The following is a 16,262-nucleotide window of genomic DNA, read 5'->3' on the forward strand; positions in this document are numbered from 1 at the left end:
ATATACTTTCTGAAATGATACATTAGTGAAACCAAATATTGCTGTTGAGTCGAAGTCGAAGATTTTTTTTATAAGATTCGACACTAAATTTGTTAAATTTTTTAAATAGCTCAGCGACTGTAGAGCGACTTTTTACTCCCGTTAGGTATTCGTAGGCTAGGCACTTGACTAGTACTGATGTTGATCTTGGTAGATAACTGCCATCATGCTGTAATAGAACTAAGCTCAGCTCAGCTACCCATACGTGCGCGGCGCGACAATCTGTCCAAACTCTAAAACTACATTGACGCAATGTATCACGTGACGATACGGATACGTGACAGGTTGGGAAAAATTCCACTCGCCAAAAGTCTCTGTTATCTGGCTCCGTAGATATGTGATATTCATGTACATTTGTGATTAAAGAATAGTGCAATAATGCGAAAATCTTCTTTGAATGATACAACCACAGAATAATTTTGGTTCTAAAATCGCAAACCGGATGTACGTGTTTTTAAAATTCATTTTCTTGTCCCTATGACAATGTCATTATAAAAATAAGTTTCGATTTCAAATTGTAAGCATAAATAAACATACATACCTACTTCTGGAATCCAAAATAAAATTGTGATTGCAACAATAATATAATTGTTTAAAATATTACCATCCATTATAAAATATCGTTCCCGAATGAACTGCCTATATACACACTCATACGGATAAAGTATTTAAACAAATTGAAATTTATAGCACACCTTTGGTCTTTGATCTTACCTATCAAATAAACTGATTTGTAATATATAGAACATAAATATATCTGCTATATGTACACAGGCAAATTCGAAATTTGTATAAAGACATATTACTTGATATAGAAGGACAGGACGATATTTGAGAAATAGGTTATTGCGATAATAAAGGTATTGCTAGATTGCTACGACGCAGATTGTTATTATACAGTCCCGATAATAGAACCGTGTTATATATATATATATATATATATATACATATATAGATATATATATATATATATATATATATATATATATATATATATATATATATATATATATAACATATATAGATATATATATATATATATATATATATATATATATATATATATATATATATATATAATTTTAATTAAAGATACACTATGTAAGATTTAGATACAGAGCTAACTCTTGCTATAATAGCACAAAAAATAAAAAATACAAAATGAAAATATTGAAAATTTCATTCAAATTACCCTGAGGCAAGTTATCACTGTTTGTATTTTTGACAAGATGTGTGCATTGTGGTATATTCAAGATTTAGCCTTGCCTTTCCAATTCTAAACTATATTTTGAAATGCCTAATTAATAATTTAGATATCATTTAAGGCATAAAGATAGACCTGCAATAGACATATTTAGCTCTTACATAATGCATGTTTAATATTCTGATCGAAAGATTGTCAATCTTACTGATATAATCTCAATATCAGCACATTTGGCAATGTGAATTTTTTAAGGTCAAGCTTACAATATATTTATTTTGGTGATTATCTATATACATGAAATATTGGATTATAGCGATATTTTTCATGGTCTCAAAGAAATTGTCAATAAAATTTATATGTCATGATTCATAGATTTATTGAAACTATAGAATAGTCCATCCCTACGAGATAGTCAAGGCATCCAGCACCTGAAAAGAGAAATAAGAGAAAAAAAAGGAGCAGTATCTGTGCCTAAAATGATAAGAGGGTTTGATGGACGAATGGACTAAAGCGTGGGCTGGCTTTAGATTGTCTAATCTGTTTTGTCATTGGGTCGGGTGGCGTGGTTTCGATTCTTAGCTTGTACGAGGCAAACCTCATGTTTTCCTTTTGCGATCGTCACTTCCCTTTCTTGAAAGCTTCATAACGCATCTATCGTAGCAATGATCTCTGTGTTAAAATTATAGTTGGAACGCGTTTAACCAGTTCTATCACATATGTGATAATGACTGACACCAATATTGTCCTTTAAGTCGTGGAAGAGACTAGGGTTTTCCCTATAAATTTATGAATTGTGGCCAGGCGATATATCGAGAAAGTCCACCGATGCAAACATTAATGCACAATCCAAACCGTTTTAAATCAACGTGCCACACACAGTATGGTCCCATTCCGTTATATTGTCTTCCTAAGTCGGTGAAGCAAGCGACATTCCACACCTATACAGATCTAAAAGTTTCAGTATGGCCCGAACGTATTCTGTTGAATAGTATAACCATTTTGGATGTTCTCTTAACTAACACCCAAGTGGCAGTATTTACGAATGAGTGTTAGTCTATTTTGATCCATGCGTGTTATGGCGAGAGTCTGAGCAAGTTATTAGAGATTTTTGGCAAGCGTAAATACCTGGCCCGTATCGCGTATCCGTAACGTTTTTGCGTGTGACGTCATCAATTCGTGTGTATTTCTCATAAGTGAAACGGCACACGGATACGACAGCACATATCGACGAGCTTTCATACGGAAAAGGTCCGTATAAAATTGTCGTTTTTTTACCCTATCTTTTGCTACTTTTAGACGCTGAAATGTTGTGCCGTAGGTTTTTTTTATGAATCTATGTGTATCCTAGAACACGAAGGTGTATATTTGATGTGATTTTAACCATGATAAAGACTGGAATTTAATTATTACTTTTGATGAGCTTTTCATATTTGTCCTGCCTGTCTGCAAGCTGGTTGATCTACGTGCTAAATTTAGTGAGGTTTGTCATTGGGTCGGGTGGCGTGGTTTCGATTCTTAGCTTGTACGAGGCAAACCTCGTGGGTTCCCCCCCCCCCCCGACACACCCGTGCATCTGTTATCACTCGTGTTTTCCTTTTGCGATCGTCACTTCCCTTTCTTGAAAGCTTCATAACGCATCTATCGTAGCAATGATCTCTGTGTTAAAATTATAGTTGGAACGCGTTTAACCAGTTCTATCACATATGTGATAATGACTGACACCAATATTGTCCTTTAAGTCGTGGAAGAGACTAGGGTTTTCCCTATACAGTAGTTTTTTTATTATTAAGTATCCGGTCTGACTAAATCACTTTCTTTGTAGCCTGTTCCATTTTTCTCCTTGTATGGGCACGTGTCCACTGAGTAAAACAGGGTAGGGGGTGTTAGCATGCTACTTTGCGGCGTCTTGTTTGTACTTGCGATTCTATTGGCAACATGGGCTGTTGTTGTCATGTGTATACTGCATGGTTTTCACCATTATCTTGTTTACATATTTGGGGCATTTTGGTGAAGCCAGAGGTGACCGGCGACCCACAGCTCGAAGCGCAACCCAACCAGGAGTAAACCCACGAGGTTGAGAAGGCGCCTCTATCTCCACGACAAATACGCTAACACTAGGTATCTAAACCACGACTGGATGGCAGAGGTTACTGGCCAACTAAAGCGCGACACTCTAGAACACTCGACCACCCCTATCAACTAAACGTAGCTAGATGGTATAGATGACGTAACTATTCCCAATGTTCAAGTTGGTAATTCATTAAATTTCAAGGTCACAGGTATTTGTACGTTAGTAAATATAGTTTATATCTTATAGTTGCTTATTGCAGTTTATAATAACTGGCGAACACGTTTTCTGATTATGGTAATAAACATTGATTTAATAAATATTTGGTTTTATAGTTAATTTGTCGGATGTATGACAACATTTGCTAGGATTGAATGTTTTACATGTATTTTGTTTACATGTCTGGTTGCAGGCGTGATTGCATTGATAGCACGTGAACTGCCTGTTCTATTATCGTCATTTGATTGGTTGTGATTGAGACTAGTGAGCTATTTGAACTTGTTTTTATCTCTTAACGACAGATTTTGATCGGAACACAAGTAAAGTTTGTTTCATTTGTGTGACACCGTCAAAAAAATATTCATATAGACAGATATTTCATGTAACTGGTTAGAAGGCTATGTCATTATGGCGATCTGCGTGATTTATTTGCGATAGTTAGTACACATACTTGTAAGTATTATGATTATTCTATGATTTTGCAATTTTGATTATCATGGAGATGGAGAAATGTAGTTACTTTAGTAACGTAAACTGTATCGGCTCTGCTCTCTACTAGAGAAATGATACTTCGGTCATTGTTAAGGTCATGGTTTAGTGGTGAAGTCCCGACCCAAGAAATGGTTCAAATACTGATGTCGTTCGTCTTGCTACCCCCCCCCCCGTTCCACAACCACAATAGTATTTGTAGCCGTGATAATTCTTTTTCAAGGCTACAATTGATACACTATTCGAGGCTTTGAGCAAGTAAAATTAGGAGTTGCAAAATTTTCAACATATATCACCACAGTTTGCATGGAAATAAGTAATTGTTACAAATAGTCAAAGGTGGAAAACCGAAATCTTAATCTTATCATACCGAAAAGTTTTTCTGTATTTTCGAGTGACATGAAATCATGCGGTTCTGGTTCGGCAGCCATTTTAAAATGAACAGAAATTTCGTATAGCAATGGGAATTGGTTTATTACATGTTAAGCTATGAACACTACAGTCAGGGGTCAGTGTAATTGGAAATTAAGGGAGTTATAGGCTAGTAACTATTTTAGTCAACAAATAACTACAACTTGCTCAAAGGCCTTAGGGCGGTCCACTACTGTGCCTGGAGCAAGACAGAAGACATCAGTAGTGAAACCATTTCTTGGTTATAAGGACATCCTTTGCGCAAGTTGTCCACATTGATTACAACAACGTTAGTGGCTGCCAATAACTCCCTTAAAGGAGCTAATTCTCTAACTCCATAATATTCTAAATTAAAAACATGAATAAGAATTCAATATTGACAAACTTCAATCAATATTGATATCTTGCCGTAAAACTATAGGATCCCAATATCCAATATTTAAGACAAAATAAACATTTTATAATCTGTACACGAGTCGTGTACCATATGGTTTCGGGTGTCATTTTGTAGTACCGTCACTAGTTCTGTCCAGAATAGACTATTGTAACAGTTTGTTGTCTGGGATCAATCAATCAAATCTCTACAAACTACAGAAAATACAGAATACAGCAGCCAGAATCATATCACGATCCAAAACATCTCACATAACACCTATTCTAAAATCCTTACATTGGCTCCCAAATCTTGCACCCAGCTATTTATCCGAACTACTAACAGTATATCAACCAAATCGGTCCTTGATCTTATTACCAGAACACTCTTGTCGTTCCACACTCAAAACTGAAAATCCGAAACAGTGGAACTCTAACTACTTTCAAATCACAGCTGAAGACTCACTTATTTCGAGAATGCTACGAGAATTAGACATTCTGTTCACTGTGTGTATACAACTAGTGTCTCATTACGCTTTGAGCATGCTTTTGGATGGATTTGACGCTCTACAAATGTACATTATTATTAACAAATAAAAACATCCTACAACACAATGTGGAAGTAATTAGTAAAGCCTGATTCACAATATAATGCACCAAGCAGGCGATAAGGACTGTCGTTCAATTTGAATTGTTCCAAAATTGAAAATAAATCACTTTACAAACATTCATATTACATTAATATTATGTGCTTGTAGAACCATTTTTGGCTATTTCAAGGTTCCAGAAATTGGTGCTAAACACCCTTTGATTTCCTATTACACTGACCCCAAATATAAAGATGAAAAACCTGAAAAACAAACTCGTGAGGTCAATCGATGCAAGTTTGCTTAAACTGAACACACACACGTAACTTGAACTGGAAAAACAAATTAAAATTGTTATTTTCATCTTTGTTAGAAAATGCCGCGCCTTTCAAATGTAGAACGTCTACGTGCTATAGGTAGGCTCTATGCTGGTCAGTCTGTGGTCACTGTTGCAAGAGCCTTTAATTGTTCACGCCAGACAATAATTAATCTTAGAATGAGAGTGCTTCAAACTGGAACTAGTGCCGACCGCCCAAGAGCGGGAGCGCCACGTGTGACGTCACTCCAGGTAGATTAAGCAATACGATTACGTCATCTTAGAAACAGATTTGTCACTGCAACCTCCACAAGTAGAGAGATGTTTGGTGGAAGGGTAACTGCACAAACTGTTCGAAATCGCTTGCAGGCTGCTGGTCTTCATCGCCGTAACCGACTTGTGTGGGCCACACGATACATAAGATTTACTCAAAGACAGTGGAATTCGGTTGTCTTTAGTGACGAATCTCGATTCACTTTGAGATTTGCCGATGGCAGGGCCCGAGTGTACCGCAGACGAGGTGAACGGTACGCTCAAGTATGCGTCAGAGAAGTTGACCGATTTGGTGGCGGCAGCGTCATGGTTTGGGGTTCTTTTTGTGCACATGGACGTTCTCTTGTTGTTGTCCAAGGGAACTTAAATGTTGTCCAGTACAGGGATCAGATTTTGCAACCTGTTCTTCTCCCGTTTATGCAGAGACATGGGCCTGGACTAACGTCCATGCTCGACAAGACAATGCTCGACCCCATACAACAATTGCTACCCAGAATTTTTTAAGAAATGCCGGTGTCCAAGTCCTGGATTGGCCGTCGCTTAGCCCCGACCTTAATCCTATTGAACACATCTGGGACGAACTGGGTCGACGTGTTCGTCAGCAAGTGAATCCACCACTGACGTTGCAGGACCTTCAACATGCTCTTGCTGAGCAGTGGCGACGTCTTCCTCGGGTAGTGTTTACTAATGTTCTGAGATCCACGAGAAGACGTTGTGTGGCAGTACGAGACGCTAGAGGAGGCCACAACCGTTACTAAACACTTTATTCCGATTGTTCTCCAAGTCTGTGAATTTCATTTTGGGGGGTACTGTAACATAACGAACGTTATCAATGTCAAGGACTTTCGGCGAGACGTATTCTTGCTTTCTGTTGATGTCAAGGTCGTCTGTGCACAACATAACACTAAAATAGTTGCCTTAAACCAAATATTAAAAATCTAGTCCCAAATATCCCGAGTGTCAAGTTTTTAATTTGGCTGAGTATAGGTTTATGTGCCGAAGACCGCGGCCCATTTCGATATTTGCATGTATCGGACCGTAACTGATGGGTTATGACCTGATCGTACGAAAAATCGATTTTGATGAAACTTATGTATATTGATTATACATTATTGTACGAAAATCGCTTTTGAGCTTGTGCTGTCCATCTCTTGCAAAATGTGGGTGTGTCTTGCATGGCAACCGCTGGTGTCAATTATGCGAAATATTTTAGTTTGTACTTAGTAAATATTTCCAATGTTTAATCCTCACATCTTTCTGCTTTCAGACAGTTCTAAAAGATGAATCGAGTAGTCCCAAACGTTTGCAAGTTGCATTCAATACAAAATTAGCTGAACACACCATTTTGAAGGACGTTTTGATGTTTTCCCGACAGATCCTAAATCTTTAATTATTAATGTAAGCATCACTTGAGAAGCGGTAAAATGACCAAAAGGTAAATAAAGATGCAGTTTTTATACGACCACATTTTCATGTGGACGGATATTGTCGTCGTCCGCCAGTCCGTCCGTTCACATTTTGTTTGTAGACCCCACAGGTCGCTATTATCCCAAAGATCTCGGTTCCTTTTTAATATTGGCATGTATCGGAAGTTACCAAAAAATAACATTTTTTATGTTGACGTATATTGTCGTTGCCCCTGTCCGTCCATCTGTCCTCCCGTCCACAATTTGTGGGCACTCTACAGGTCACAATTTTTATTCAATTGGGAAGAAACTTGACATAGGTTTATATCCCAAAAATCGGACCGTAATTGCCCGGCAAAATGGCCGCTCCTTGGACGCAAATTGTGTAAAAGTATGGAACACCTAAGTTGTGGGCCTGCTAGAGGTCACAGGTTTTGTCCGATTTTGAAACTTAAAATATATGTTTATATTTATCTCAAATATCTGTTCCTTTGGATATTTGCACATGGATATTTACACATCAGACCATAACTTCCTGGATTATGGACCCTGATTGTACGCAAAATCACCGTTTTAGCTCGTGGATCCTGTAAAGGATACAATGCCTATCAGATTTTAAAAATGGTTTACATATATCACTGTTACACCATAATAAAGGTTTGAGTTAGAATTTCTGGAAAATTGAAACCAAACTGCCCGACAAAATGGCCGCTAATTTTACGCAAATTGTGTACAAGTATGTAATACGAAGGATTTGGACCCTCTATAGGTCATAATTTTTGTCGATTTTGATGAAACTTAAAATAATTATCTTTATATCCCAAAGGTCTGTCCCTTTCGATATTCGCATTTCAGACCATAACTTCTCGGATTATGGCCTCTGATTGTACGAACAATCACGTTTTCCTTTTTAGCCTGTTCTCTATTCATCTCTTGCAAAATGTGGACGTACCTTGTCCGTCAACCGCTGGTTATCCAATTTTGACGAAACGGAAAATATGTTCGTATCCAAAAAATCTCGGTTCCTTTCGATATTAGCACACATCGGATCATAACTTCCTGGAATTTAGTTCGTCAGGATTTTCCGGCGTGGGTGTTTCCTCTTGTCAGTGTTGCAGGACGGGGGGTGGGGACTGTCAGAAAAGCTGTCTAGTCGTTCGGATGGGACCAAAAACCGAGGTCCCGTGTACATACTGGCGTACACGTTAAAGATCCCATGGCAGTTGGAATTCCACGAGATCAGGCCATAGCGCCGCTGTCCAGGCAAAATTTCCCTCAACGCACACTGTATGGTATGCTCGTCTTCATTAATCCAGAACAGTAGCATGTTAAACCCATTTCATTTCCTGGAATTTGGTCCTGATTGTGCGATATATCGCGCGTTGAGCTTATGGATCCTCCAGAGGTCACAATTTTTATTATACGCCCACATTTTCATGTGGACGTATATTGTCGTCGCCCCTATCCGTCCGGACGTCCGTCCGTCAACAATTGTTTGTGGACACTCTACAGGTCACAATTCTTATCCGATTTTGACGAAACTTGAAATATAGGTTTATATCCAAAAGATCTCGGCTGCTTTCGATATTGTCATGTATCAGATCGAAACTTGTGGACCCTATAGAGGTCACAATTTTTATCCGATTTTGTTGAAACTTGAAATGTAAGTTTATAACCCAAAGATCCCGGTCCCTTTCAATATTCGCGCATATCGGACCGTAACTTCCTGAATTATGGCCCCTGATTGTACGAAAAATCGCGTTTTTAGCTTGTGGACCATATAGAGGTCATAATTTTTATCAGATTTAAAAAAAAAAACGTATTATTATATCACCGTTACACCCTAAGGGCGACTGAGTTCGAATTTCGTGAAATCGGCAAAACAATTGACAGAGAAAATGGCCGCCATTCGTTCTCAACTAGCGTAAAAATATCTTATATCAAGGTTGTGGACCCTAGAGAGGCCACAATTTTAATCCTATTTTGATGAAACTTTAAATGTAAGTTTCTAACCCAACGATTTCGGTTTGCTTTTGATATTCGCACATATCGGACCGTAACTTCCTGAATTATGGCCCCTGATTGTACGAAAAATCACGTTTTAGCTTGTGGACCCTATAGAGGTCATAATTTTTATCTGATTTAAAAAACGTTTTAGTATATCACCGTTACACCCTAAGGATGCCTGAGGCCGCCCCTCGTACACAATTAGCGTAAAAATATGGTATATCAATGTTGTGGACCCCTCTAGAGGTCACAATTTTCTTCTGATGTTGATGAAACTTGAAATGTAAGTTTATAACCCAACGATCTTGGTACCTTTCGTTATCCGCGCATATCGTATCGTAATTTCCTGAATTATGGCCTTTGATTGAACAAAAAAATCACGTTTTTAGCTTGTGGTGCCTGTAGAGGTCACAATTTTTATCTGATTTAAAAAAAAATAATGTGTGAATATATCACTATTACACACTAAGATCTTGGATCCTTTTGATAATCGTGGATACACAAACTTAACTTCTGGATTATGACCCCTGATTGTTCGAAAATGGCATTTTTAGCTCGCAGATTCTCTGGAGGCCACAATTTTTTTCCGATTTTAAAAACCGTTTAAATATTTCACCATTCCACCATAATGAAGGTTGAATTCGAATTTCGGGAAAATCGAAATGAAACTGCCCAATAAAATGGCCGCTCTTTGTACGCAAATCGTGTAAAAGTAGGCAATACGCAGGTTGTCGACCCTCTAGTGGTCACAATTTTTATCTGATTCTGATGAAACTTAAAACATATCATTATATCCCAAAGATCTGTCCCTTTTGATATTTGTACATTTCAGACCATAACTTTCTGCATTATTGCCCCTGATTGTACAAAAAATCCTGTTTGTTTTTAGCTTGTTCTCTATCCATCTCTTGCAAAATGTGGGCATATCCTGCCTGGCAGCCGCTAGCTATCCGATTTTGTTGAAATTGAAATGTAAGTTTATATCCCAAAGATCTCGGTTCCTTTCGATATTCGCGCATATCGGACCGTATCTTCCTGAATTATGGCCCCTGATTGTACGAAAAATCGCGTTTTTAGCTTGTAGACCCTATAGAGGTCATACTTTTTATCCGATTTAAAAAATCGTATTATATCACCGTTACACGCTAAGGACGACTGAGTTCGTATTTCGTGAAAATTGACCCAAAATTGACAGACAAAATGGCCGCCGTTCGTTCTCAAATAGCATTAAAATATGGTGTATCAAGGTTGTGGACCCTATAGAGGCCACAATTTTTATCCGATTTTGTTGAAACTTGAAATGTAAGTTTATAACACAAAGATCTCAGTTCCTTTCGATATTTGCATATCGAATTGTAATTTCCTGACTTATGGCCCTTGATTGTAGGAAAAATCACTTTCTTGTTAGCTTGTTCTCTATCCATCTCTCGAAAATGTGGGCGTATCCTGCCTGGCAGCCGCTGGTTGCCCCCCGCCTTCGAAAGAAAGCAGTGGACTTTCAAATTATGGGTCTTTCGTCACTCTTTGGGACAGTTACTGCTTTTAAACATATGTAGCAGGAGTTTTGACGGACAGACAGACTATCCGGCAGTCCAGGTCGTGGGTAAAGTTGTATAGACTAGTTGACTCCAATTAACAATACAACAGTTTATTTCAGGACAAAATGCACTTCATACACATAACAAAAACACTGAAAAGATACAAAATGATTATTTACAAAAGTGAACTATTAAATACGGTATCTCTGTTATAATATAAGTACTATATTATTATGCATTAAAATGAAGACTATCTATTTACATTGAACCATTCTAACAAAGATTCAAGATATAAATACATATTTCAAACATACCCTAAGACAGGTGCTTTTTTTCCAGGAAAATAAAGATGATTTATAAAGTTATACACTTTATAGTCAACACAATACGAAACACTATAAAACAAATAGATATAACAATTAAAAGACTTTACACATGAGGGAAAAATATATTTAATCAACATTTACTTATGAAATATAAGGTTATTTAATTTCTATATATATATTATTATTAACTTGCTAATATTTACTTTAATAGTTTGGAATTATTTATATAGTTTAAAATGTCTAGTCCAGTCAAACAAATACAAAACCTACCTTGAAATAAATGATTAATTTGTGCTGTAATTAAGAAGAGCTGTTTAAAGATGGGTAGAAAATAGAAGAGTGAAGTTAGTAACCAAAATCAACAAAGCAGGTTTCCAAGGGAATGAAATCTACTCACTACCTTATAACAATAGCATTTTTAAACTTTAAACTAAAGTAAATATCACCACTGGAAAGAAAAGGCTAGCTGGATACTCAAGACAATAGAGACTGACTGAAATAGTTAAAGTGGCTATAACACCCTACTAAAATATTTAAAGGGGCTAAAACACCCTACTACACATACATTATGCAAGAGCCAAATCTGTCTATTGCAGGTCTATCTTTAGGCCTGAAATGTTGTCTAAATTATTAATTAGACATTAATTAAATTATCCAGACCATAATCAACTCTAGATGGCCTCGCTAGCCTGCGATCTTAAGTGGATTGTGAGCCGATTTACTGCATAACTTTCCTTCTCGATTAAACGATTAAATAGATAATCGAGACTATGCTGTTTATCGTACTGACTTTAGTAATGATGACCGAGGCTAGGCAGAAATTTCATTCGCTTACTTTTCGGTTCATAGTGGATCAATTTGAATGAAATTTTCAGCAAATTGCCTTTACGTTATCTAGTTTTTAACTATTATAGTGAGAACTGCCAACTCGTTATCGAATCTCCCATAATGTATCTTTAACTAAGCTAGAATTTTCCAACTTCATGTATAGCTTTATTATATCAATCGAGACTAATTTCGATAATGGGCATTTCCTATAGTGTCATTACACCAGTACATTGACTAAATTCAATAATGAACATTTTCTGGGACATAACTTTGATTTCTGAGTGAAACTTGGTGTATAATTTCAGTACATCACTTCCTTGACAAGTTCGACGATGAGAATTTTCTGCTCGGGCAAAGTAGGAGAAATGGGGTTTAACGTCCACTCGACACAAACTAGGTCATTTCGGGACTAACATATCGGTCAATTTTATTTCAATAATTCGCTTGCGCCTAGGGGTCTTTAGTAGTCGGGGGACCCGGAGAAAACCCACGAAGTTGGACAGGCGACCCTACTCCTTGTCACGTACCACCGGAGAATCGAAACCGTCAGTTGACTCAATGACGGACCTTATGATACTGTTGATCGACTTTACTCCCTTTAGGAATTTCTAGGCTAGGCACTTGACTAGTACTAATGTTGATTTTGGTAGATAACTGCCATCATGCTCACGTAATAGAACTCGGCTCAGCTACCCATGCGTATGCGGCGCGAAAATCTGCCAAAACTTTAAAACTGCATTGACGCGACACATAACGTAACGGCACGGATACGGATGGGGAAAATTCCACTTGCCAAGTCTCTAAGTTCAATGCCTTGACTAACTTCGGAGATGAGAATTTTCTGCTGGGCCAATTGATTTGATTAGTTAAGACTTTTAATTTGAATTAGTCTGTCAATTATAACATCCATTTTTCTACTGAGCCCAATCTTTGACACAATTACTGATCATTCTTCTTGGACACCTATTATTCGAATCCCCGGTTGTACGTGACAAGGAGTAGGGTCGCCTGTCCAACCTCGTGGGTTTTCTCCGGGTCCTCCGGTTTCCTCCCACTGCTAAAGACCCCTGCGCTCAAGCGAATTATTGAAATAAAATTAAACCATATGTTAGTCCGAAATGACCTAGTTTGTGTTGAGTGGACGTTAAACCCCATTTCTCTTTTTCTCTCTCTGGACACCTATTACACAAACAGTATTTTATACTTTGTATTTTGTCCTTTCATTCTTCAAAATGGAGCGAGAGAAATGGGGTTTAACGTCCACTCGACACAAACTTCGATCATTTCGGGGCTAACACGTGTTCCTCAAAATGATAACTAATGTGATTATTATAAAAAATCTGAACAAATGAAAATTAGATTTAAAGACTTGTCATTACTTATTCATAACTTAATACCAAGTAACAAAAATGGACTATTAAATATGTTTGACTGGCACCATTCGGGACATATTTTTGCTTCAATAATGAACATTTTCTGCTCACATTAAACATACATTATGCAAGAGCTAAATCTGCCTATTGTAGGTCTTTCTTTTGGTCTTAAATGTAGAATAAACTATTAATTAGACATTAATTAACGTATCCAGACCGTAATCAACTCTCGATGTCAACGCTAACCTACGAAATTTGTTGGATTGTGATCCGATTTGCTGCATAACTTTCCTTCTCGATTAAATGGATAATCGAGACTATGATTTATGTCGTACCGATGACCGAGGCTATGCGGAACTTTCGATCGCTTATTTCTCGGTTCATAGTGGACCAATTTGACTGAAATTTTCAGCAAATTGCCTTTACATTATCTAGTTTTAACTATTATAGTGAGAACTCCCAACTCGTTATCTAATCTCCCATAAGGTATCTTTAAGCACTGATAAGCAATTGATCGATGATTTATAAACTTCTAGAAAGATAAATATGCAATGTTTTAGCGGGATTGGGTGGGTAGAATTGTAAAGGCAAATCCTGTCCTATTGCCGGAGTATCATTTGCAACAAATGGTCTTTTTCAATCACCCAGTTGGGGCCTTGTCACAATCGGTAAAACTAATATGTTCTGTTTTGAGTCAAATCAAGAAAGCTTAAACAGCTGAGTGAGGGAATATTGATCAAGGCATACTACAAAACATTTACTGTATCCTTTGTACTTATTTTTAACGCTTTCAGAACTTAGAGATTGTAGAAGTCATAAAACGTTAACACTGTCTTCAATAGCTCAACAGTTTCGAGAAATTGGTGTATTTACTAGTTTCCGTATAAACACAATCTTCAATCTAGATGACAGGAAGGTAAATAAAGATGTATTATTTCTATCACAATTTTCGACAATTTCGGGCGTCATATCTTAATATTATAGACCAGTGACCTTCATTTGAAAGAATTGTTACTATTAATATGGATATAAATTCAAATAACTGGAGAAAGTTGCGCGTCCAGAGGGATGGGTTAGTAGAATTTGTTAGCTTAACACAAGTTTTGTGAGGCAAATGCTGTTACATATACTACAAACTGCTACGTTTGGTCGATGCCCGTTTGTTGACTACTAGTGTCAAATGTTGAAAATGTGTTTACTATAATATATCCAATGTTTAAACCTATCTAATTGCTTTCAGACAGTTTCATGAAATTTTGAAGTCATAAAAACGTTAAGCGTCTTCAATACAAAAACCGCACAACACCAGTCTGGAGGACATCTTGATGTTTTTCTATATTTCCTCTAAATCTTTAATCCTGGTATTATTGATCTACGCATCACTACTTGAACAGTTGTAAAACAACAAAGGTAAATAAAGTTTCAGTATTTGAGTTATATTATCACATTATCGACAATTCATGTGGTGTATCTTACTATTATAGATCATTAACCTTGTTAGAACTGTCACATCTTCAGTATTGTTCATATTATAGAACTTCCTAAGAATTGATAAAGGTCAAATTCGACGCCACGGTCGTTTTAAGAGGCAACGAATGGTCTTTCAGCCACCCACTCAGTTGAACCTATTCTGGGGGATCACGGTGGGTGTTCGATCTCGGCATTGGCCGAGAAAGTTCATCCAGATTTTCCGGCGTGATTCCCCTTGTCAGTTTTCTTGTCAGGCCCTCCGTCCTGTATCACTATCTAGTCGTTCGGATGGGACGAAAAACCGTGGTCCCGTGTACACATTGGTGTGAACGTAAAAGATCCCTTGACAGTTGGAATTCGATATAAGAGTAGGCCGTAGTGTCGTTGTCGGGGGACACTGTATGGCGTATGTCCGTCTTCATTAGCCCAATTCAGAACAGTAGGACGTTAAACCTCATTTCATTTTGAACCTATTCTACATTCAGTATCCCCACGATTCGAACCCTGATCAAACAATATGAGATTGCTGGAATATTGAATAAGACATTTTGCAAAATATTTGTAATGATTATTAGATATTTCCAATGTTTAATCTTATTTCTGCTTTTTTTTTTTTTACAGTTTTAAAGAGTAGACCGAGATGTCATAAAACATGCCAACACACTGTCTTCAATACAAAAATAGCCCAACACAACCAGATTCAAGGAGGTTCTGATGCTGTATTTACAATTTTAGGTATAGACCCTAAATCTTTTAATCCAGATGTTTGTAATGGTGCTCCATACAAAAATTTCAATAGTAGCCCCTAATGGCCGATATAGAAAACGTTTAATAATATGAACTTGGTTTGGTAATACAGTAGAAGACTTGCAGTGTTAGGATATATTAAGGCATCTCTGAAAGAATTGATGTTGTGGTGTTGACTCTGTAGTTTCGCTGTACTGAATGATACATTTACTTCAAATTTTTTAAGTTACAAAGTTATTTTTTTGTTCCTGGTCATCCCAAGCACATATAGATATCTGTTTAAAGATATTGTAGTCATCCTTTTGTTTAAATGTCTCATCGACAAAGGATCCCTGACTATTTTGGTGCTCATAGGCTCCTAATGTCCTTAATTTTTGCCCTTGCCTTTTCAAAATATTGTAACAAAGTTTGTAAGTTTTCGAGTGAACTGTGATCACCAGAGAATGAAAACTATCGAGATTTTCATCCTTATATTGATCGTCGACGAAGAATGAACCCTGTCATTCAGTTCCTCTCCCCCACGACTGTTTTAAAATTAAATGTGAAGCATTGAGACATTGAGCAGATGAGCCCTATCGATTTGTGACAT

At 37.1% G+C, this 16,262-nt stretch overlaps 1 long non-coding RNA gene across 1 annotated transcript; it reads left to right on the forward strand.

Moving 5' to 3' along the window:
* The first annotated feature begins 3,826 nt into the window (after positions 1–3,826).
* Positions 3,827–15,898, forward strand: LOC126827452 (uncharacterized). The gene is made up of 5 exons (XR_007682704.2): positions 3,827–3,983; positions 7,246–7,413; positions 14,251–14,372; positions 14,697–14,866; positions 15,548–15,898. It is a non-coding gene; the product is annotated as an uncharacterized LOC126827452 (long non-coding RNA).
* Positions 15,899–16,262: the final 364 nt, after the last annotated feature.

This window comes from Patella vulgata, chromosome 7 (assembly GCF_932274485.2).
Source record: "Patella vulgata chromosome 7, xgPatVulg1.2, whole genome shotgun sequence".
Classification (NCBI taxonomy): domain Eukaryota; kingdom Metazoa; phylum Mollusca; class Gastropoda; family Patellidae; genus Patella; species Patella vulgata.